Source organism: Excalfactoria chinensis, chromosome Z (assembly GCF_039878825.1).
Source record: "Excalfactoria chinensis isolate bCotChi1 chromosome Z, bCotChi1.hap2, whole genome shotgun sequence".
In the NCBI taxonomy this organism is placed as follows: domain Eukaryota; kingdom Metazoa; phylum Chordata; class Aves; order Galliformes; family Phasianidae; genus Excalfactoria; species Excalfactoria chinensis.
In genome coordinates, this window is record NC_092857.1 from 18,365,984 (window position 1) to 18,391,136 (window position 25,153).

Genomic DNA, 25,153 nt, shown 5'->3' on the forward strand with positions numbered 1-25,153 from the left:
ACTCAGCCTAATGCTGATGTTCCCATATAACAGTACACGAGAAGCACTCAGCATGCAACATCAGGGAAGGAGAATAAAACTGGAAAGTCTCCAAATCAAAGAAAGATTAAGCTTATATCTATCTGTGCACTTCAGTTAGCAAAAGAAGTCTGAGATGGCCTTCTTTGTATGAATGTCTCAGTGCTCTGCAGTACAGGTCAGAATGTTTGGTTTTTTTTCTCTTCCAGGAGTGTTCAGTCACTAAAGAAAAAGTGTCTCTTTTCCCACCTGTCAGCATAGCAAGGCAATGAACAAAACTAAAGTGTTGGTGCAAGCTCCATATTCCAGGTACTATCCAAAACTACCAGGCCACATACCACTATCTGAACCTAGAGCAATACCATCATCCTCCTAGCAGGCAGCCACTTTTCTCACACGTTTCTACCTCCCCTCCAGAGGATCCCACTGTTCACAATCAAACCAAGGAATCTGCTTTCACCCACACTCGTGTCTTCAATACATGTGATCCAGCTGCAGGTTCACCCAGATGACAACATCCACACATTGAGATGCTTGTCCACTGTCTGGACCTCTTCTCTCTGCCCTTGATTCAACAGATGTATCAAGGTCACATAATGCCGCCATCTATAAGAGCAGCTCCCTTTCCTATCACAGAAGCCTGTCTCAATTCAATTACATTTTGTCCAATGCTCTGGTACCTGGGATGAAGGCAAGTGATGACATGCAAGTACACTCTACAAGGATACAAGCAAGCATACCAAGGAGCACAATTTCCACAGATCCCAAGGTAGTTTCCCATTCAATAACTTAAAATGCAGGTCAAATGGGGCATATGAGCTGTTCAGTTCTAAAATACATTAGCGGCCTCATTTCAACAGATCTGCCCAGATCAAACCAGATCTGAGCATTTCCCAACCAGTGTTCAGGAAGCTTGCTTCTGCAACCTTCAGATAAGCCCGTCTCAGAGCAACCGACTGTGCCGTTTTTTGGGGAGCTGTTTCAAGATAATGTGAAACTCAGCTGGCGGATTTCCTATTCCGTAACACTTCGGACATTCAAAGGACTCCCTGAAAGATGACAACGAGAGTCCCAACAGCTTAGAACTTCTGCACTCCCCAACTTTCTCCCTCTCCAAAATGCCCGGGTCATGGTTAGAACTGAAATGAGATTTCCTGAGCACCAGAACTATCCATAAAGTGACTTACAGCCTTCCTTCACAGTTTTATTACTTTTTCATGGAAAAAAAAACAACCCGTGAGTAGACTCCTGTAATCTAAGTACAGAAGCACTAATGAAACGATATTGCTGGAGTTGCAGTACTAGTACAAATGATGGAAGAAATTAGCATCTGCAATAATGCCCCATGGAACAGGGCTCAAAAATAGTTTTTCTAAAGCTTTAATTTCAAACCTGACGTTAAGCTTGCTGCATTAGCCTTCTGGCTTTTGTACGCAAGCTTCTTCCATACATCTTGGTCACAACAGATGAAGGAGGATAGGGCACTTCCTAAGTACATTACAGTAATTTAATTATGCCTGTCAGACCCATTCTGTACAGCTAAAAGTCTCAAGAATGAGCCTTTTATTTCAGTACAGAGAAGACAAGCCACAGAACTCTGACTACAGAAGCGATTAAAGAATATAATTCAATTCAGATATTTCCAACTACACATCTAAGCAAACAGAACAGGCTTTATAGAACGATGATATAAGTGTAAACATTGTAAAACACACTATTCAACTGAAATATATATATCCAAAATTAAGTGATTTTCACCTGTACAGTAAAAGGCTGCGTTACCAGCTACTACTCTGACCAGGTTACAGACTCTTCTGCGCTAGTCCGTCCCTATCTGTTCATAACACCATATGGCAAATACCACAGTATTTGTTTAACAGAAGGAACAGGCACACCTGACCTATAAACCGTGATACTCTCAAAGGTTCAGCCAATAACTTTAATTAAGACCAAAAACAATTTACCAAAAGACAAGAAAATGAAAATATTGCCTATTAAATCCTGACCAGAAAAAAAAAAAAAGCCTGATATATTAAAACATATTGTTTTTCACTGCAAAGATGATTTTTTCCCCTATAAGAGATATTTTCTTCTCCATCAGCAACCACAGCTCTAGACCAAGAAGTTCCTCCCTTCCACTCACCTTGCACTCTGCTCAGCACGGATCACAAAACAGCAGCTTCAGTCACTACCAACACTTCTCAATTTTTCAACTTCTCAGACAAATTGCAATCAAAATAAATTAAAATTAAAAAGAAAAAAAAAATTAAAACACTAACATGAAACATTCCCATACCATACAGGCATACAGAGAGACACTGAATCAGGTCACTGTGACTTTGTTTTAAATCATTTCAGGACTGATGATAGAATGCAAATTATCTCCACATCAACAAAATGATATCTGTGTTTCAGGCTCCAGCAGGAGCTGTACCCTTCTTTTGTTAGGAGACAAATAATAGAAGGAATGAAGTTATCCTTAGCAAGCTCTGTTTTTAACTCAGACATATTTATAAATCCAAAATACAGTCCCTGGAACAGCAGGGCTCTCCTAAAGTCCCATTCAGGAGGTGCCCGTAAGAAGTTACCAGCATTTTGCACTTATTGGCAACCATTTGTTTGCACGCATTTTTAAAGTGCACAATACAAACTTACATTCATATTCATAGACATTTGGTGATGTTATTCTTTAAAACGAGGGAAAAAAAGTAGTTTGAATAGAGACTCCAGACACAGGTCCCAGTGGGCAAGGCACAGTATCTATACAAAACATAATGCAAATTGCAAAGACTTCACGATACAGTTCAACACACACACACCACACAGGAACTCACAAAGACATGACAAGAAAACCAGCAAGTTGTTTACAGAATAAGTTTGCAATTGGGAGAGCCCCTTTAATGGGACTAATGTCATCTTAATCAACATCAATTGCCCCCCTCCCCCCCACATTATTCATCCCACTACTCCAACACAGCCCCTTGCTGATACAACCTTTTGTGGCCTCGTAGAAGCTGACTGTGAAATGCAAGGGGGGATGTGGGGTGAGGGGGCAGGGGGTTGACAGACAACTCACAGGAAAAGTTAAGAAAGAGCATCTTCATCCAGGAGGGCACTGGCCCACACCCAGCACCCAACCACAGCAACAGGAACAGCACTGACAACGGACAGGAGAAGTGTTGTGAAACTGCAACAGGCAGAGGTGGGATCAAGTGAGGGGAGTCAGCAACCACAGCTCTGACAGCGGTGACACAGCCCTTGCACAGAGGAGGGGGGCAATCCAAATACCATTGCTCCTGGCAAACACGGTGACTCACTGCACTTATATGCTGCCACCTGAATTCAGCCTCCTTCTGACATCTGTGCTACTCTGCGACGGCACCCAGTGTGCTCTGGGCTGGCAGGCTGTGCAAGGGGCAGTCCCAGAGGTCAGCTGCGTGCCAGCTGATGTCAGAGCAAGAACTCGGGTCCTGCCATCCTCATAGAGCACCAAGGTAACAACACAACCTCTGTGCACACCTGTGCTGCTCTGAATTTAGCATTCTTCTCCCACTGTCCATTACCTGCGTATAGGTCTTACTCAACATCCCAAGTTCCTAAGAAAAGAAACATTTTGTGTAACCATCATAAGCAAACAGAGTTCAAGTACGGAGAGACACACCAAAGGGAAAAAAAAAAAACAAAACATAACAAGCACACAGAGGGCATTTTACTACATTATGATAGCAAAGAAAAACACTGCTCCACATTTCCTGTTCAATATTCAGCATTAGACACAGAAACCAAAGGCATTAAAAAAATACCTGAGCTGCTCTGGTTTCTATCATCAGGGTGAACTCACACTTAGTCTCAGCTGAAACAATTACTTCTGGGATTTTACTTCAGTCTTAGAAGGTCAGAAAAATTCTTATCTGCCACATCACCTGTAACTGCAAACTTCCAAACTTCTGGAAAGCAGACACATGAAACACTCTAGAAAATCAGCCTGCACCGTGTGCCCCTTTAGCTTCCATTTTCTCCCCCTTAAAAAGAGCTACATTGAAAGAAGAGTAAAACACAAGATGTACTGTCAGTGGGTTTGTTCCAATATTTCAGTAAGTACCCCAGCACTGAGTTCCCAAGCACAGGTTTGCTCCCTCCTTAACACTCGGAGCTGCCACTGAAAGCATCAACAAATGGCAGAGGAGGAAAAGGCAAGCAGATCTGCCAGTCCTCAAGCTTTGCGTGGAGTTGGGCAGGGGGGTCAGAGACTGAAGCACACCTGAGTGCATCGCCCACTGTGACTAGAGGAAAGACAACCAGGTCAAAAGCAGCTGAGAGACAGAGCACTTCCTGGCCGCACACGGTCCGGGAAGCAACTCAATGCTTCCGACATCACTCCCACCCTGTAGCAGCCGTGGGAGCCCCGCGCAGGCACTGCTGTGCCACAGATCAGGCTCAGCAGCCAGGCGGGCGGCAGAGATAAGAGAAGAAGCCTTAAATCAGGAGTAAGAGCAAAAGTACAAGGTAAAGAGAGGGGGGGAAAAAAAGAAAAAAGAAAAAAAGAAAAAGAAAAAAAAGTTTCACAGTTTTCCGGTTTACTGCGGCAGGGAGAAACAATGCCAGGAAGGGCACGGCACAGCCAGCAAAGGCAGCCGAGTCACGTCAGGATACAGAAACGTACCTGATTAGTTCTTTCGGCAGCGCGCAATTAGCTGGTATTTCACGATACGCAGAGAGCTCTCCCTGTAACTAGTCAAATCCTACGCGGCGTGCATTTTCCTTGACTAACGCCGCGGCGTCTCTCCGCAGCACATTCCATGAATATCGCTTCCTGCAGCACAGCCTGCCTCCCGCCGCTCCTACACGCTACTTAACTGAAAGTTGACTGACGCGCTGCAAGGAAAGCTGCGCTACTTCCCGCACCAGCGACAGAGCTGCCGACAAGGAAGACTCGGCTCGAGCCCGCCCAGGTTCCCCCAGCGCTGCGCTACCTCCGGGAGAGGCGCAGCCACGAGCTCCGCTCCCACGCGGCCCCCCACAGTCGGGCTGTGCCCCCAGCCCCGCGTTGCCCGCGGCGCAGAAACTCGCCCAAAACCTTCGCACGGGGCAGCCCGCAGACAAAGCCGCACTACGTCTGGGGGAGCAACGGGCAAGGGAAAGAGTTTCCGATCTGTTCCGACAGCGTGAAACAACCTCTCTCCATGTGCCGCACACTCAAAGCGATCGGTCGGAGCCGACCCGCAGCTCCCCGCTCGCAGGGCATCCTCCGGGCCCTAACGGGGTCGTACCCCGCCGCTCGCCCAGCACCGTCCCGCACACAGCTCGAGCCGCGCCGGCGGGCAAGACGGGAGGGAGGCGGCGGTGCCCAAAGAGCGCCCAACCCGCCCGACGGCCCCATGCGAGACAGCACCCTGCAGCGCTGCCTTCGAAGATCTCCACCACGTGTGCCACGCCTCTCCCCGCCGCCGCCAGCACCTGCAGCCCTCCACCTCTCGGTGTGCGCGACCACTCTTCTTTCCGGGGGCTGGGAAAAGGCGCCTCCGTTAAGAACGCCCGCAGCACCCCGGCATCCCGCGCCTCCTCGCCGGACGGACGGCCCCTCCGCGCGGGGATCGGAGCTGAACGATGGGGAGAGGACCGCGGCCAGGGGATGAGCGCTGCGGGGGGCGCCGCGGCGGCAGAGGGCACCGCGGGGACATCCGCATGTTGAGAGGAAGCGGGGCTTGGGGGCCTAGAGCGGCCGCGGAGCGATGACGGATACTGGAAATAGGAGGGGGAACCGCACAGCCGCGAACTCGTGGCAGAGGTCGCGGAAGCCACCCGGGAACACAACCCAACCCAACCCAACCCAACCCAACCCAACCCGTCCCGTCCCGTCCCGTCCCCAGAGTGGAACCCAGGGGTCCCGCACGCACCTCCCGCAGCCCGGCGGCGCTCACGCGGCAGCGCGCAGTCACACCTGTCCCCACCGCGCCGGGCAATAACTGCGGGGCGCGCGCGGCCGCCCCCGACAGGGCGCGCGGATGGGCACGCCCCCAGCCGGGCACGCCCACAGGGCACGCCCCGCGCTCCCTCCCGTGGCGCGGCACTGAGTCAGCGCCCGCCGCCCCCGGGCCGGGGCGGGCAGGTCGTGCGGGCCGGGGGAGATAAACGGGGCTGTTCTGTCGGAGCGTCGCCGCGGTGTGAGAGCCTTCCTCGGAGAGCTGGTGTTCGTGAGTCACGGTGGCTGCGCGGTTCCTTTGTGCTCACGGAGCGGCGAGACGAGGGTCGCGGAAGGCAAAACCTGGTAGAATGAGTTGTTCCTTGCATAACAATAAAGAGAATGAAATAAAGCTAAACTGCTCGGCTTTAGCTCAGCGCTTCAGGTCACGCTTTCATCCCCTTAGGACTGTGGGTATCACAGGTCTCTCGCAGAAGTCATTTTGAATGAAGATGAAGCTCCCAGTGACCCCATCTACAGGTGTAAAGGGCAAAATGGGGGCGACGGGAGATTCCCGAGGTGTAAGTGGGTGCTCCTTTGGTCTTTCTGTCACTTCAGCACACAGAAAGCCACAAACGACGCTTTTAATTATCAGCAAGGAGGTGTTAGCTGGGGTCTGAAACCAAGGAACAGTGAGAGGGTTTGAGGGCAAAATTGAAGAAAATGTCCAAATGCATTTTACAGTATGCAGAAGAGGGTGTGTGGGCTGGTGGTGTGAACTATGTGGTGTGTAAGTGACGCTGTCCTGGTGTCACCGAGGAGCTCAAATGCAGAGACAGGTGGCAGAAGGCAGCGCAGAAAGCTGTGTGTTGTGAGTATAGAGATGCCGGAGGAGCTGGAAAGCAGGTGGGGAGATGGAGATGGAGAAACACAGCTCATAACAGAACCTATAGAAACTCAGATCACCAAGCAGCTGATTAGGATGGAGATCAGCAGGGAGGAGGCTATGAGATTGGGTTTTACTTCATGCTGCCTTTGCGATTATGCTGAGTGAGGAAATCCTGGCACTTTTGGGAAGGCACCGTAATGAGATTATTGGGTTTGGCCATAAGGGTTATGTAGAAATCTGACAGTCCATTGAGCAATACCACTTGTCTCGCTTAGGACAGGAAAATCACAAAACAGAATTAAACAATCCCATTCCTCCCTCCACCCTTTAATGTTCAGAAGCTGGAAACTTTATTTGATTTCTTTGTTCAAAGCATTTTTTGCAAGATATCAGCCAAGAAGAACAACAAGCAGACAGTAGGAATCAGCGTATCCCTGCTCAGGCAGGGAGCCTCACACCTCCTAAGTCCTGACTTGTCCAAGGGATGCAGCCATACAGCTCAGCAAGCCACTAATATTGTGCATGTGTTGTAATATCCATGTGTTGTGTTTTCCCATGCCTGATAGGGCTGCACTGGCTAAGACAAAATGGGGCACCGTGAAACATAACAATAAAAGTAAGTAGGTCACCTGGAGACTTCCATGCAGAAGGCATTTCAAGTCATTAGTGAGGAAAAAAAGTGTTGGTGACAATTGCCAGATGCAAGCTGGCAACTCCAACACATCTGATGTCAACAGTGTCAGCAACAGCTGCCACTGCTTCTCCCTTTAGAGCCCCTCCAAGGGAGAACACAGCCTAGCCTTCAGCGTGCTTGGGGAGCAAAGGTAGAGCCATGCGTTGGGTGGATGGGACAGCAGTAATGGCCAGCACGCAGGCAGCAGGTAAATGATTAACGCCCAGCTGTATATAGTGGGGACATACAGCAGGAGGAGGCAGCTGTGCCCTGCACAGGAGGAAAACCAGGCATGTAGGAGGTCGGGCACACTGAAATTGTAGGAGAGGTAGCTTGCAGCAGCTCAGCTTTCTCAGCAGCCAGGTCAAACAGCATTTTGAGCCCCCCCTGCATTCATCACTCAGGAGTGAGGAGAGGAGGATTGCACTGGAGCAGCATGGGGTGTCACCAGGTGCTCTCTGCTCTGCACCGTGTGGCAAACCATGCCTGATACTGTACAGTTGGCCCACACTTTCCTTGCTTTGCTGCCTCTCCAAAAGGTCTTGGGTATTTCCCTGCTCTGGGTGAGGCCATGCCTCAAAAAGCTTTCAGAGGTGGACGCTATCCGGGGCCATACTAAGCAAGAAGCCAGCAGCAGAATGCAGGTAGGAGCTGCTCGCCAAGGCACCCTCAGTACTGGGAACCTGCTGAGGCTGCATGCTGTAAGCAGACCGGGAGTCACCCAGCGAGCACTGGCAGCTATCTGCATACCAATCTCACAGAGCAGACGCAACCCAGCACTGCTTTCCTTTACATCTCAGTGAGGCTCTGCTGCCACAACCAGTGTTAAGCAGCTGCAGCAAGCTCAGGCCTTGCTGGGTGTGCCTGTGGCACTGGCAACAAAGGTACCCTCGTTTGTTTGCACTTTCAGGTTCTGATTACCGCAGAAATGTGCAATGCTGATGGTAACCCTGATGGAGCAGCTGATCCTCCATGGGGTCCCTGCACATTCACCATGATGCGTGGTGAGAGGAAGGCAGTGTCCTGCATATGCACTGGGCAAGGAGATATCCCCATGTCCTTATCTCTCCATGGACATCTGCTGAGGAGTTGCACAAAGTGAATACAGAAGTTTGTGCCAACTGCAGAGCTGCTGAGGTACTGCAACGGGGATTTACCTGTTTTACAAATTCTTCCCAAATCTATTCATACAGGTGAGTTTACAGGTGAAGTTCCCCATCTGAAGTAACAGTAATAAAGTCATTAGGTCATTGCCATGGAACGCTGTTCTGTGCATCTGATATTGGTGCTAAACAAGGTTGAAGGAAGCTGCTCTAAAAATAAGGCAAAAAATGGCTGGGGCAAAAGCAGAAGCCGTGATCATGAGTATGAAAAATTAGCTTAATAACATTTAATAAAGGCAGTGTCATGGCTTTATTTATATACATGCACATTAAAAATATGCATATATTAATATATATATATACACTTGCATGATAACTATACATTTGAAATATTTATAATGTGGATATAGTATATGTACAGTTATATACACATATAATATATGAATATATGATGTGTGTTTGTGTCCATAATATAATATATATACCCTTATACACACATAAATAATAAGCTATATCTTTAAAAACACACGTACAATGATACAGACATACCTGTATTATATAAAATCTAGTTCTTCTATGGTTCTCAAATGAAAACTGCTAGTGACACACCTTCCCAGAGTGTATCACTTACATGCGGGTTGTTCTCCATGCAGTCCATACCAGGAAGGAGAATTCAACTGCCTTCAAAAAGTGTATTACATCATTATAGTCATTAACTAAAAGAGACAAAGAAAACCGCCTTAACAAACCTAGTGAGAAAAACAGCCAACATGCTTAGCCAGCCTATTCCCAAATATCATGATGTTACATCACCTGACTTTTTCCTTTTGATCTGTCCCATTGCTGATAACAGTATGTTAAAAAAGAACCAATCTCACTAACAGCATAATAAAACCTACAATTTAAAAATATACGGACATGGAAATTTAAATGACCATTGCCTAGAATGGGTATCCACTGAGTGATGGCAGCAAATGTTTTATTCCATAGAAGATAACATAGAGTAAATTAAAGGGATGTCTGGGTAACCTGTAGGATGTCAGGGTTTGTATTTGGCAACAATGCTGTGCCATAATTACAGTTCCAGCCCTGTGCTGGGAGTGTAAACACATCAGCAAAAATAACTTCGTTTTGGAGAGCAGTGCTCCACGACAGATGTCAGAATCTAACACATACTATAAAAACAAACAAAAACCCTCAACAAAGAGGGGAGTGGTAACCTGTCCTGTGCTTAATAGGCTTTGACTGGCCAAAGTTGTATGTGCAGGAACACCACGTTGGAATCACAAAATCACTGAATCTTTAATATTGGAAAAGACCACTAAGATCACCTAGTCCAACCATCCTCCCAACATTGCCATGCCCACTACCATGTCCCTCAGTGCTACAGTTATGTATTTCTGAAGCACCTCAAGGGACAGTGACACCACCATTTCCTTGTGCAGCCTATTCCAATGCCTCAATGCTCTTTCTGAGAACAAATTGATGCCCAACCTGAATCTTCCCCAGAGCAACTTAAGCCTCTCTTCCTAGAAATATACCAGAAGAGTGCTAGGAAGATCAATAATGAAGTGCTTGCTAGTATGGACTGTGCCCCAAATTAGAGCAATCAGTGAGGATTTTTACCTGATTTAAGGTTTATGTTATGCTGTAAAAAGCAAGTGAGTTAACAAGGCAACATGAATATAAAACAGGCCAGCCTAGAGATGCTCTTGGTGCTGGTGAGGATCTAGCTTTGCGCATGGTTGTGGCATGCCATGTTGTACACATCCCTTTCTGCAAGCACAAGAGCAAAATCATTGCCAGGAATGAATTTGGGTAATTGCTGGTTTGCGTTTTATCTGAAGATGAAAGGGAAAGCTTCTTCACCCATGTCGAAGCAGAACATGATAACACAGGGATGTGCAAGGAGCTACACCTCTGTGGGCATCTTGGCCAACAGACCATGCTCCAGAAGCTGGTGGTCTGCTGTGATCCCTGAACAACAGAGGCAGGAATGTTGCTGATGAACATTCCTTTTGTCATTTGGTGTCTTTACAGAAGCTCCAACTGATTTTGCCTGTTTCCAGGCATTTTGCTGAGTCACATGTGCATTACGCAGATGTGCACCTGGATTCAGCAGCAAGAAGAGCGACCTTTGGGCCAGAGCCCCTATTTGTGCTATGTTCAGAAACCCAAGGCTCAGGAGACATCAGGAAGCTGAGGAACAACATGAGCAGTGGACATCCACAGTGCATTTGGGGGAGCCAATAAAAGTTCACCTCCAGTAACCAACCATTTATTTTTTCTGTCCTCATATTTCTCCTGCAGTGTTCACGCACAACTGCTGCTAAGTGGCAGAGCTTTACTAGTGGCAGAGCAGCTTCCCTTTCATTTCTCTGCCAGTCTCAGAGATAAGAACAAAAACAAAGGACAGGAGAAGGGAGCTTTAGAATTCGTTGCAACAAACCCTCAGTCTGTTGGCCTTGACAGGTACTAACAGGGTGCAAAGCGACAATAAAGTCAGACCATGAAATTATTCTCCAAAACTAAGGCTTGGTTGGAGTAATGTCATTAAAAATGCACTGCAGAAAATGGCTTTTTCCTTTTTTGATAAATTGTTTTGTAGACAGAAGGTTGGAAGGAAGAACAAGAAAACAAAATCAGAGAAATGGATAATAAAGACAGAAAGAAATATTCAGCCGATTCTGTGAACACTCTGTACCTTCCCCTGGCTGGAGGTCCTGTTGATTTCAGACAAAGGCTATCCTCATCCCTATTCTCCTCACCACAGTATTGTTACCTGTGCTGGGTACATAGGCCACAGATTAGTACATTATTCTGAAGCTGAAGGTGCCCATTCACTGCTAGTGGGAAGATGAGCCATGGAAAAACAGCCTTCATGTTTTCCAATTCGTGCAGAAAGGAAGCCATAGGCAAGATATGTTTGTAATGTGTTAAAGCCACTACCACTGATTTCCTAATAAAGGGCTTCCAGTTAATTCAGAAGAAACAAATATCGAGAACTTCAGTGTCTGGTCTTGTTGCACAGTAGAGGAGTCTTCATAGTTTCTGCGACATTCTCATATCTAGGTTACACAAATAAACAACGCTGTTTTTGAAATGGAGCTTTCACTGGCCATGTAATACCTGTGGAAACAGTAATTCCCAAAAACCGAATCTCATAACCTAGTTAGCAATCAGTGTTTTCTTTGTGTGACACTTGCATCTCATACCATTAGATTGCAGTCAGTTATACCACATGGGTCTCTGGGAAACTGCTGATTCTGGTCAGGTAACAGGAGTCAACACATAGAAATCTGTATTATGTTACATATCTAATTACACCTCTTCTGTGGTCTCTCACACCTTTACTACCATAAATTAAGCAACTGAAATTAAGACAAAAGAACAGCTGGAAAAACACCACCCAAACAAAGCAAAGCCCAATCTTCGCTTATACGTGTATTTTTCTAGAAATATTTGGAAACGGTATTAATGACATCTTTCATGATTATGCTCCTACATGCAGGATTGTGGACGCTTGATGTCTTTATTTTATGAAAGGATGTACTCTCCTCCTTTCTTCCAACCCCTCTCTTTCATATCTTTTATCCTTCCTCCAGTTTGTAGTAGAAAGACTCATAGAATCATCCAGGTTGGAAAAGATCACCAAGTTCAACCATCAGCCTGACCTACTGAGTCCCATCACTAAACCATGTCCCACAGTACCATATCCAAATATCTCTTATACATCTCTAGTGATGGGGGCTGCACCACCCGCACAGCCTGTTCCAATGCCTGGCAGCCTTTTCCATGAAGAAATTTGTACTGATGTCTGATCTAAACCTCCCTGGTCCAACTAAATAGCCTGCAGTATGAGCTTTAAGACCATAACAAAACAAACTGAAAATAAAATTGCATGTGCAGATAGATAGGCTGCATTTGTTAGGTTCCATTCACTTACAGAAGCCTATTCTTTGTTCTCTCCAAACAAGTCTGATCCTTTATCCACACTCCTGATGGACACATATATATGTCACCATCATTTCCTCAATGAGAAAGGCAGATGATCTTAGATTATAGCAGAATTTTATTCAAATAATTACTCATTGTACACCTTTCTTCTCCAGCCTTTACAGTCTAATATGATATTTTTACAGGTAGTGCCTGCTTTGCAGTTCAGCACCCCTCAGTCACTCACTTATTCTTCCCAGATGTAATAGAGGAGAGAATCAGAAAGGTAAAAGTGCAAGAACTCGTGGGCTGAGGTAATGACAGCTTACTAGGCAAAGCAAAAGCTGCTTTCACAAGCAAAGCAAGGCTATTTCCCATGGGCAGGCAGGTGTTCAGCCACTCCCAGTAAAGCAGGGCTCATCACACATAGTGGTTTCTCATGAAGACATATTCATTCTGAATATCCCCCTTCCTCCGTGTTTTCACCAGCTTTTATTGTTGAGCATGACACCGTGAAGTATGAGTTATCACTTCAGTCCCCCTGTGTCAGACATGTTATCACCATTATTTTCATCCTCAGTCCAAAACAAAGCACAACATGAGCATCTGTGAAGAAAATTAACTCTATCCCAGCCAGAACCAAGACAACCACCACAACACACCAAGACAGTACATGCTTTCCCCTATTCATTAAAGATCTCCTTCTAAAAGACTTCACACTCCTGAACTCCTTATATTAGTGCCAACTCAAGTGTAAGCAGTATGAAACCACAGCAAAAGCAGGTGCAGAGCAAGTAACTGAAGTTTCTTCTAGGGCACATCAAGCACACTTATGATGGCAAAGGCTGACAAAGCTGTCTGTGCTTGTTTGGCATCATGACAGAAGTGGAGGAGAGATGAGAGGAACTGACCCCTAGCTAATCCAGCAACTGCTCAGGCTGTTGCTGGACTGAGTACCGTCTCATTTTGAGCATTTTGCTGGCCTGGCTTTATTAGTACCTCATGGAAAAATCTGGTGGACCACATGATAGACAAGTAGATAATTCAAAATTAATAGCCTGACACAGATGCATTTCTGCTCCCATAACTGTCACTGATCTTCAAGGCAACTTCTTCCATGGAGCGATCTTTTAGGAAAACAATACTAGAAGATGCCACAGATTGTCAGATGGGGCATGCTTACAGAGATGCACTAAGTGCTCTTTTCCCGAAGTGCTCAAAACCACTATATTAATAACCAGAAAAAACATTGCTGCCAACAGTTGCAAAACTGTTTTTGGAGAGAAAACTGCCTCCTTCTTGCATTCAGAGAAGTGCAGCGGAGGTATTAAACAGCAGGGCTCGAGGCAAGGCTCAACGATAGGAGTAGAAATATGACTTGAGAAACTCATTCTGCCTTGGAGAATCCGCCTTGAAACCTGGAATCCTCTGCAGAGGAGCCTGAGGGCAGTGTGAAAGGAAGGCAGGAGAAAGAAGTGAAACTTTTAGTCTGCACTGCGTGATACAAATGATAATTTCTAAATAATAGTAATTAATAATAATAATAATAATAATAATAATAAAGGTCCCAGTCTTCCTATTTTAGCTGCAATACTAGTTGTGTAGCTGTATCAGTGGGGGACCTGAAGTGCAGCAGGGAATGCTGTTAAGGCTGGGGATGCTGTGGCGTTACTGACACTCTTCCAAGGAGAGAAATGTTCCATCACCCTCAACAATTGCATCTGGGGACAGGCTGGACAATAGCAATCACCTAATAGAAGGAGCTGATATTCTTCCTCTTCTGCAGTTTCTTCAGTGTTGGGGCAAGTATTAAAATAGGTCAAGAGTAACAGGTGGAAGTGGGAATGTGGCTTGTTATCAGATGACAGAGCATTATCTAACTCTTATGTGTAGGTAGGAGCTGAGAAAAAATCCTTTTAAGAGGACTTGTTTTCAAATCTCCACCCATTTTGACATGCCTTAACGCTCACTCTAGTGCAGCCACAGGCAAAATGATGAGTTACAAGAACAGCTCAAACAGAGATTAATGCAACCCTTTACAGCATGTTGAGTCTATGGAAAAAAACAACAACAAAAAAAGCCAACAACAACAACAACAAAAAACCTTGAGAGTTTTAATAAGAAGCTTACACATTTTTAGTTTTTACTTTTTGTGGTGCAGGGAACATGTCACTCCTGCATTAGTCAACAGCATGCTACCTTGGAGTAATACGTAAGACAACGTTCTTCAGCTGGATAAAAATTCAGATTTTAAAATTTTCAGGGAAGTTTGCAATATCCACACTCTTAGCCCAGTTCTGTAGCTGAGGTACTGTTTTCTCTGTGCGTGTGATGTCACACACATATACAAAGGTGACTTCCAGAGGTAGGGAACTTTGGATGACTTTTATGATCTTTTAGTTTCTCGTCAAAGCTTGGCCAATGGACAGCAGAGAACCTTTAAATTAAACCTTGTCATTCTAATGTGGTTTATGAGTATTTCTAGAGAATACAATGAAGCTTTCTCCTCATATCCTGAGGTTTTACTGTGAATGAAGTAAGCTGTTACTGTTTTTATTGTGCCCGCTTTCGCTGAGACAGGAAACAGAACAGAAAATCTGAATTTACAACAGGATTTTCAGAGACATCTCAGGCTTCTAAGCTGCCCTCAGCTTGATCTCAGACTTTGTAGCTTGTAATGAGTTCTACTTATATGAAAAGTTCCAAAAGCTGCACAAGCTCATACGTATGAAGGTAGCTGAAATCTCTCTCTCTGCAGATATAATGTCACTGTGACACAGAGGAAGTTCTAAATTACTGTGATTACTGTTCTCCCTTTTTAAGGCAGCTTGTCTCTTTGACAAGTACTCAAGATAAGCAAACAGTGGTTACCCCCAAGCACCTTAGCTGCTTCTGGTGTCAACTTTTCCATACATGAAGCTGTGCAGGAGTTAGGTCTCTTTGTTAGGACATGCTCTGTAATCCCTCTAAGATCCTGATAAAGGCAGAGAATACTGAAGTAAACCATCCTGCATACTACCAATTAGTAAATAATAATACAAAAATAAAATAATGATTAGAAATTAATAAAGAGAAAACAATGTTGCTCCCTTCCCAGCACTGTCTCGTCGTCGGTTTGGTTAGTTCTTGTCCCAGCTCTTTGCTTCTGCTAGAAGATTCAGGTGATTTACAGAAATAATTGCTTTTTTTCTGAGGCAGAAATTGAAGGGCCACTTGAAATTCCTCTGAAATTCCTGATGGCAAATTGATCTTGCAGTCCAGCCTATCCCATGTTCTTTCTTTAGAAGGGGTTTAGGTATTTCAGGAGAAATGATTTCTATTGTGACTTTATGGAGATGGAAGCGAATGTCTCAGTAGCACTAGAGAAGCACAAAGCAAAATGTTGTGCAGGATTTTTTGCTTTTGCTGGCCTCAGACCTACTTTTGATCAGCAGGTATAAAGGAAAGGTCCCAGTATCTGTCAATTTTGCAAGAGAATCCAGTTGAATTTCTGAAGTTCTGAACATCTAGATCTTATTTGGCCCCTCATACTCAATATGAACATTGACATGTCTCATGGTCTCAAGATGAATCAGTGGAGATGTAGATTGGACATTAGGAAGGATTCAAATGCTCAAGGGTGGCCAAGGAACAGGGTGCCTAGAGAAAAGGTGGAGTCTGCATTATTGGAGGTACTAAGAGGCATGCAGACATGGCGCTGAGGGACATGGTTTAGTGGTGGGACCCAGTAAGTCAGGATGGTGCCTGGACTTGGGGATCTTGAAGGTCTGTTACAACAGATAACTCCATGATTCTAACCGCTACCAGTGCCTCAACACTGGCTTTTCTTATCTGAAGCATATTATGTCCAAAAAGATCATTTCAGAGCATTACTTTTCCAGACAGATAAATCCTTTGTTCTCCTTAAAAAGCTATTGTTTTGCTTGAACTTCCTCACTTGGGCCTGATTCACTGCATTCATCTATTTTCCTACATGTACAGGCACATGAGCAGCCCTCCTCCCCTACTCTGCAGCATCAGGCTGCTCTCAAGGAGCTCAACAGAAAGCATCACAGAAATACAGATCTTCAACAAAACTGCACCCCTGAAAAAACAGCATTACACACAAGATTGTTAGTGGTCAGAGGCTTTGTTCCTCCTCAGTCAGGAAAATCACTTTACCCTGCTTTTATGAATATTCAGCATCAGATTAGAGCTCATCTCCCTGTCAGTCTGCTAAATGTGAGTGGGCTACTGAAGTATTACCAATAGCCAAGTTACAGAATGTGGCAGGCAAGAGTCAAGTGTCAGGAAAATGTGTGCTTTTCCATAAATGCTTTAATGGTTAATCTTTAACAGTTAAAAGGCTTTTAGATTAGAGCTCCTAAAAAAGCACCTTATTTCCCTGCCAGCCCCACCGGATTGCAAAGGTGGTGAGGCTGAGAATGGGCTGAAAATTTCAAAGCATAATGGATTAGACAGAGAAAGAAAGAAAGAAAAAATAGGAAAGAAAGAAAGAAAGAAAGAAAGAAAGAAAGAAAGAAAGAAAGAAAGAAAGAAAGAAAGAAAGAAAGAAAGAAAGAAAGAAAGAAAGAAAGAAAGAAAGAAAGAAAGAAAGAAAGAAAGAAAGAAAGAAAGAAAGAAAGAAAGAAAGAAAGAAAGAAAGAAAGAAAGAAAGAAAGAAAGAAAGAAAGAAAGAAAGAAAGAAAGAAAGAAAGAAAGAAAGAAAGAAAGAAAGAAAGAAAGAAAGAAAGAAAGAAAGAGCAGACAAAGCATGATAATTTCCATACAAATTCTTTCCATTATACTGTTTTGGATTTTTTTTTAAAGACTCTGTCAAGACATGGCAGGATTTTTGAGCATGGAAACTAAAGACGCAATGCAGTCCTGCACAAAAGCTTTCCACCTTGCCACCTGAGGTGCAGTAAGGCTAATTTAAACTGCTTTGAACTCCCTCACCCAAGCTGCCAGGACATTCCTGTGCCTGCTCAGCCTGCCCTGTGCTGCTCACCCTCAAGGAGACTGAGTGTTGCTGATTCCAGAGGCTGATGGAGGGGGTGGAACTGGGCTCCTGCTGGCTCTACCTGGCCTTGCCCACCCTGACCCTGAATTGGTGTCCTGTAGAAGGTGGTATAATGTAGGTTGCATCTGGGATCGTGGAATCATAGAATCATAGAATGGCTTAGTTGGAAGGGACATTAAAGACCACTGAGTACCAACCCCATACCATTGGCAGGGTTGCTACCCTCAGATCAGGCTGCTAGGGAACATCTATGCATCCACAGATTTCTACAGAGTCCCATCAGAGACATCTTCTCAGCTGCGTTGTGCACCATGTGCTCAGATTTTATCAGGTCTGGGACAGCTATCATTTTCTTCAAACTGCTTTTAATAACATTAGACATCTCTGTCGAGGAATGAAGTGCAAGTTCTCTGTAGATATCCTTTCTGTTTCCTTGCTGTTGAGCCTAGAATACATCCATGGATGGGATCGAATTCTACTTAGATTTACCAGAAAAACGAGATGAAAATTTGTCCACTATATTAAATCATTAATACATTTACTCACGGTTTGGGCTGAGAAGATATGAGTCCTGATATAACAAATGGGTAAAAACTTTCAGACAGGAGAAGAGTGTGGATGGTGTGGTCACGCAGGAGAAACAAGGCATGATGCTTGTCAGCTGCAGTCAGTTCCCCATGTTTAGGTTAATGAGGGTTTTGGATATCCAGGATGGTGTGAGAGCCTGTGATGCAGCTCAGAGCACAGTGCAGAAATGTCTCATGAATATTTAAAAGGTAACCAAAAACAAATGTCTGACTCATTTTCTAAGGACCCAACGACAGAAGTGGGTCTTGAGATCTGATAAGAATGAGAAACTATAACCTAGGTAGACTAGCTAGGAGTAAGGTCATAAAAAGGGTGGAGATATTTGCTGAAAGAGCAAGTGAGCAAAGACTACTTGCACAGGCTAGGTCAGAATCAAGAATAGAGCTGAAGCAAGAAAAAAGTGATTTACAGGGGAAGTGACATTGTGGTAGAATAAAATCAAAGGTTAAAAAGGACACAAAAAGCTCTGTAAACAGCAGTTAGCTAGATCTCAGCACAGGAACTATCTTAAAACTTGTGACACCTTTCATTAAATAGGCGACAGACACGGTAGTAAGTGAGGAGGAAGTCACCTGGAAGGGTGATTAGGGAATAAAAGTTAATCAACACTGAGCATGTACCAAAAAAAGATTAGACCAGCCATGATGAATAGTGATGGAGGCAAAAAGAGGTGACATCTCAATGCTGAATGGAGCAGAGCTTACAGCTCTGTGCCATGGAGGCTGCTGGTCTTCACTATGCTGAAGGGAGGACAAGGCAGTTCTCCTGACAAGGAGAACATGTTAAAAGAAATTGTGTAACTCCAATCAGAGTGGCCAAATCTTAAGGCAAAATGGGATTTAGAAAATGACTGGAGGAAAGGCAGATATGTGAAGTTGAGTAAAGAAAGATTATGGAGATACATCTACAAACCTGGATAAAGAACAAAGGTGGCAACAGTTCTATGTTGTGCGAGGTTATAGAATTGGGAAATACGTTATTATGGCAGTGAGTAATGCTTCTGGTTATCTACAACACTTCAATCACACTTCTGTTTAACTAATCCTCTTTTAGATAAACTAGGCTTAGAGCTTTTGCATGATAATTTTTCTCAATGAGAGTGAGATTTTAAGAAGCTGTAGGTGGCTGGAGAAAAAAATAATGAAAACGGGACAATCATAAAACAAAAATAGTATGTAAATGTCAGGTTTCAGGACAACTATTTTCTAGTGACTTAACAAACAAAACTGCAGGTGTGGGAACTAATGATCTATTTCTTCATTGAAGAGTATTGCACTGAATCCAAGTGAGTTAAAAAGCAGCTAATGTTATTCTGGAAACTGCTTGTATATGTTAATGCAGGGTTACGAAAAAGCTAATGAACTCTCCTCCCATCTGCTTCATCCTGTGGGTGCAGTTCAGCTCTCACATGGCCAAATGGCTGTCAGAGCTAAGCACATGTGAACGAATGAACGCAGCCTGAGCACCTGGAGTGGGGAAGGATGTCATAGAGGCTGCCTGGAAAGGTGGGCGATATCTTCAAAGCAGGGAACCACTAGCTCTGAGCTAAAAAGCTTGGTGAATAATATCCAGCGAGTGGAAGGTTGAGGGTTTGAATGTGCAGATGGGCCAGCACTGAGCCTGACTCTGGGAGCTGTGTGTGTGCAGCAGAAAGGAGGTTCAGATTAAAGCAGTGGTGAGAGGAGGCTGTAGACAGAGAGCAGGAATGACCTGAGATGAGCTCCTACAGGGAGGCAGTGGAGACAGAGGGATAATAATAGAGCTGTGCGCACCCACACAGGTGCCCCAAGCCAGACCCTCACCCCGCTGAGGCCTGTGGGCAGGGTCCAGCAGCAGGCCTGGCCCTGCTAGTGCTCAGGGGTGCTGGGTGTGCTCGCCCCATGTGCTCTGGGGCTCTACCTTCCCTTCTGCAAGCTGGTACAGCTCCCTTGTCTCCTCTCACTCCATCTTTCTTGTGTCTGTCAAACTCAGCTCTTGAGCTCTCTGGTGGGATGCCGAACCACTTTCCATCCTTTGACTTGTTCAGATTTCCCTCTCTTTGGCAGAAAAGAAACTGCTGGCACAGTTCTCAAGGTTACTGCAACATATAAGCCTTCCTGCTGATATGCGACATGCCATCAGGATCACCTGACACATACTTAGGGTACGCAGGGCAAGCCTATGAAACCTGTAATCTGGGACAGGCAGTTCTGAGCACAGCTCCTGTATCCCAGAGGCCTGCATGTCTCACAGTTGTCTGCATTTTACAGAGCAGCCCATCGCAGAGTGCTATTTAAATTGCTTTGATATACTTCATTAGTCAACCTGAACTTTAATAGGTATCTGCAGTGGCAGAACAGGATGAAGCAGCTGTCTCACACATTCACTGAGGCCCTCAGGTATAGTAGCTGTGTGCAAAACAATTAAACGTTCTGGAAACTTTCCTTATAAACAATGATGAATAGCATTCAGATGGCAGAGCTCCGTGCAACTTGAGAGATGCAGGTTTGTTGGTTTTTTTTTCCCAGGGAAACAATTTGTGCACCACTCCAAGAATGTGCAGAACACTTTGAGTGGGTGCCAAATGGGTCCAGTTCCCACAGGAGGTGTGCATAAGTTCTGCATGGTGGAGTCTACAGGTGCACAGCTGCCCTGTAAAACCACAGGCTGCATGGGGACTTGAGATGCTGCACTTCAATTCAGGGGGCAAATAATGCATGCTCCAGGTGGAAAGGTGTGTTCTCTGAGTCGTGTAGTCCACCCAGAAGCATTAGTGATGGGCAAAAATAAGGAGCTTCGTTCACATTTGTTTTATGGAGTCCAAAACCTTTTTTTTTTTTTTTTTTTTTTTTTTTTCATGTTTGCTAGCATGAGAATCACAATCAGCTGATTTCCTTAGGAGTTACAGAACAGTGTAGGAGGTGATAGCAACAGTAATTATCTGTTGAGCAATTCAAGACACTCCCTGCTGAGTGCCAGAAAACATGGGAACTCAGGATTCTTACCTTACACCTCCTCTTTGGTGTATCCTTAATTACAACAAACATGGGCTCCCCACAGCTGTGCTCATTCTGCTGTTTTGACAGAGAGCACGAAAGAAGCATGCTAACACAGTAGCAAGGCAAGCAGCCCAGCCCTGCAGCACAGAGCTCCACACAGGTGAGCTGTGCAGCACTGTGTGGGGTACATGGGTCGGGCTGCTCATGAGAGGCAGAGTTAACATGTCTGGGTAGTGCTGCTGCCAGCAGAAAATGCCTACACTGCGCTGGAAGGAAGGATTCCCATTTATCTTGGCCTTTGTCTCACTCTCTCTTTTTTTAAGCTCCTCTGTCTTAAAATAGCAGCAACAGATTAAAGTTTCGCCATGCAGACTGAGATGCATTTTTGTGGATGAAAGTTACGCACTGTGGGCAAGCAGTAATAGCTACGGTTCCTTCAGAGGCCACCCTGAGCTACGAGCAGAGAGGATTATGAGTCAACTTCAAGTTTTAAATACAAATGGAACTGGCTGGCTACCAAAGTGAGTCTGCTCTTCCCAGCGATTTCCAACCGGAATGTAACATCTTCCTTCATCTATTACGATTCCACTTTTTGAATCTAACTTTTCTGAAAATCTGATGACAAACTGTTTTAGAATATCTTAGTGATGCCACTGGAGGCTGAGACTTTTGCCTTAGAAGTCTTATTACAACTGATGCAAAACAAGGCCGCTGAGACCTATAACTGGTACAACACAAATACCCTGTCAAATAAATGCTTTGCAGTCCATAGAAAAGTAAAATGCTTTGTGTCCTTTAAGACCGCCACTGAAAACAGTCTAACAGCCCCCTTTCACTCCACCCCCTGCCTTTCTCTATTCTGAATGCTACAAAGGCATATTACTGTTGCTGAGTTGATTACCCCAGTCATGCTTAAACATGTTACTGTGTATTACAAATAATGTCTGTAAAAATAACTGGTTGGACTGATTTAAACAGTTGATGTTAATCTCCAATTTGGCATGAGGAAGTTTACTATAAAACCTTTTTGGGATCACCTTTGCTGTTCAGTCCCACAGAGAAAAGTGCATATTTGTATAGTTTGGAGTGCACTGGGACAGGAACACTCTCCTGCGAGGAGAATCTGTGAGAACTGGGGCTGTTCACACTGGAGAAAAGGAGGCTTAGGAGGAATCTCTACGTCCATAAATACCTGAAGGCAGGTTGTGGTTTCCAAGAGAAAGGACAGAGTCGAGCTCTGTCAGTGGTGCCTAGTGCCAAGACAAGAGGCAGTGAGCATAAACTGGAACACAGGAGGTTCCCTCTGAGCACCAGGAGCACTTTTGTGCTGTGCAGGTAATGGAGCACTGGCACAGGCTGACTGTAGAGGTTATGGGGTCTCCTCCTTGGAGACGTCCAGAAGCCACCTGGATGTGGGCTGTGAGTGTTCCAGCTGGAACAGGAGTTGGGCCAGATGAACCTGGAGGGCCTTGTCAGCCTCAGCTCTTCCAGAATTCTGGACGTATTCATTTAGCACAAAGATAATGCGTAACCCAAAATATCCATTTTCTTCTTCTTCCTTAACTTTAAATCATATGGTAACAAAATGAAGACTAAGAACAATTAACTCTGTGTGCCTATGCAATTAAAAAGATGTTTCATATGTAAATAGAAAGCTCTTCTTTTACTGTCTCAAACATTTATTCTTATCTCCTAAGCTTAGTGAAATTTGGCCTAGCTAGGGGTGTCTGTGCACTGCCAGCATTGTAGATGGCATTGGCCAGCTGTCATCTGGGCAGGCATGTAGGCTGGCAGGTATAGCTGACCATATGGCACATGGATACGGTTTGAAGGGATGAAGCTGCAGGTAGCAGTTATGCACCTGCCTGAATGCCTGGTCACTAAGTCATGCCTATTTATCCTCCATTCCCATTATCTTCATAAAATAGACTAAAAGAAAACAAAAACAAGGGGAGGAGGGAAGAAGGCACGTCCATTACATAACTCATCTTTGAGCACACCAAAGGACTTCAATGATATGTTTTACATGTTTTTGATTATTTGGATGTAACAAGCATTTAGCTGCTCTCCACTGAAACCAATACATTGCCTTGAAGAATGTCTTTTAAATGTCAAAACCTCAGCACACATCTAAGGGGCCATGAATACAGCAAATACTCAGACTCGCTCTCTTCATGGACTACTATAACCATGTTAGTTCCTGTGTGTTTCATGTTAGAAGTATATAGCAGGACATTTTCCATGTCTTAACCAATAAGCCCATTACTGGACTATTTCAAACTTTACTGGTACTAATGCTCAGCTTACACGTTCATTGTTCTGGGCTCAATAGAGATACGGAACTTCTGGAGAGCGTCCAGTGGAGGGCCACAAAGACAGTGAGGGGCCTGGAGCATCTCCCATGTGAAGAAAGGCTGTTCAGACTGGGGAAGAGAAGTCTGAGGAGAGATCTTATCAATCCGTACAAAGACCTAAAGGGCAGGAGTCAGGTGAATGGGGTCAGGCTCTTTTCAGTGGTGCAGAGGAACTGGACAAGGGGCAATGAGCACAAACTGGGATGCAGGAAGTTCCATCAGAACACAAGAAAAAGGCTTTTGTTCCGCGAGCAACAGAGCACTGGAAGAAACTGCCAGGAGCAGTTTTGGATTCTCCTCTGGGAATACCCAAAACCTGCCTGAACACTTTCCTGTGCAACCTACTATAGGGTTTTAGCAGGAGGTTGGGTTTGGTGATAAGAGTTCAACCCCTGTCGTTCCACAAATCTGTGATGCAGTGATTCATCATGACAGAACCTAGCCCAGTATTCAGCAAGGAGCTTACAATTCCCAGCTGTATGCAGATATTTAACTGTGTTAAAAATTAGGTAACAAGCAAGAACTTTTCTCCTATAGTTCCAGAGAAGTGGCATTTATATTCTATATATATATATATATACACCACATATATATACATATATATATATAAAACACATACATATTGCTATATAAGGTAGGATAAGGACTCTAACACAAAGTTGAACATAAGGGGGAAAAGACAGTTCTGTTAATGTTCCCAGATTTAATAATTCTTCAGCTTTGTGATGTCAGGGGTCTTAGTGCTGGCTGAATACGCGAGGAACTTATTCATCACTAGAAAAAAAGGTGCCTTGCGCAGTAGAAACCTGGCTTGATTGTAAAGCCAAACAGCAAAATCCCTACACCTTCTCTTGTGAGCACACGTATAAGAGTGTATATATATATACTGGGCATAGAGGTGTGGGGAAGGGCAGTAGTGTTTACCTGTTTTGTGTTTGTTTGTTTTTCCCTAGTATTTGAGAGTTAACCATCTTTGTCTCGATGCCCGACTCTTTGCAAGCATCATAATCTAGACATGAATAATCAAGGAGACTTACCTGACTGCCTCTGCAGAGCTCAGCTTTCACTCAGGCTGAAGGAGCCTTTTCTTATACTCAGCCGGCTCAGACTGGCTCCCACCTCCATTGTTTTCCTAGGCTAAAAGGGAAACTAAGTTCTTTGATCTCTTGTGAGAAAAAATGTTTTTTTCCCCGCTTCTGTACCTCCTGTATCAAACTGAAATAAAACTCTTCTCAACTTCCTTGGCAGGCAAAGCAAGTCCCAGAAGCAATAGTAAATTCCTGGAATGGCCTTACAGGATGCAAACATTTCTGTATGTGTTCTAACACGGTTTGACTGCTCAGTCCCAGCACTCACTACTGTGATGGAGTGCTCTCCAGCTCAGCTCAGACTCTCTTCAAACTCTGAACTTTCTCACTGTTTTTAATAGGAACTTAGCATTCAGATATCAGCTAGCTGCCTCTTAAGTGCATGACTTCATTTCAACACGAAAACAGCGCTCTTTCTAACGCCTGGATGGATCTTAAGATGTTTGGTGTTTTTTCTGGTTGACACAAGAAGTACAACTCAGCCTACACTTCCTGCGTTTCTGACTCTGAAAGAGCTCAAATAGCACAAAAAGACATTAGCATGGAAACAAAGTATTTATCAGAAAGGGAGAAATTCAGATTTAGTCAGCACTAAAAAAAATCTGGAAAACAAATAATAAAT

At 44.6% G+C, this 25,153-nt stretch overlaps 1 protein-coding gene across 3 annotated transcripts in view; it reads right to left on the bottom strand.

The window, feature by feature from the left end:
- ELOVL7 (ELOVL fatty acid elongase 7) overlaps positions 1–6,008 on the bottom strand; it is a 31,448-nt gene extending 25,440 nt beyond the window's left edge. Inside the window, exon 1 of one of the 3 annotated variants that reach the window (XM_072359624.1) lies at positions 5,916–6,008. The gene's annotated coding sequence lies outside the window, so the exon portion shown is untranslated. Of the gene's footprint in view, positions 1–4,681; positions 4,959–5,410; positions 5,503–5,915 lie in introns of those variants that run through there. The other 2 variants (XM_072359626.1, XM_072359625.1) reach the window with 2 other exon arrangements.
- Positions 6,009–25,153: the final 19,145 nt, after the last annotated feature.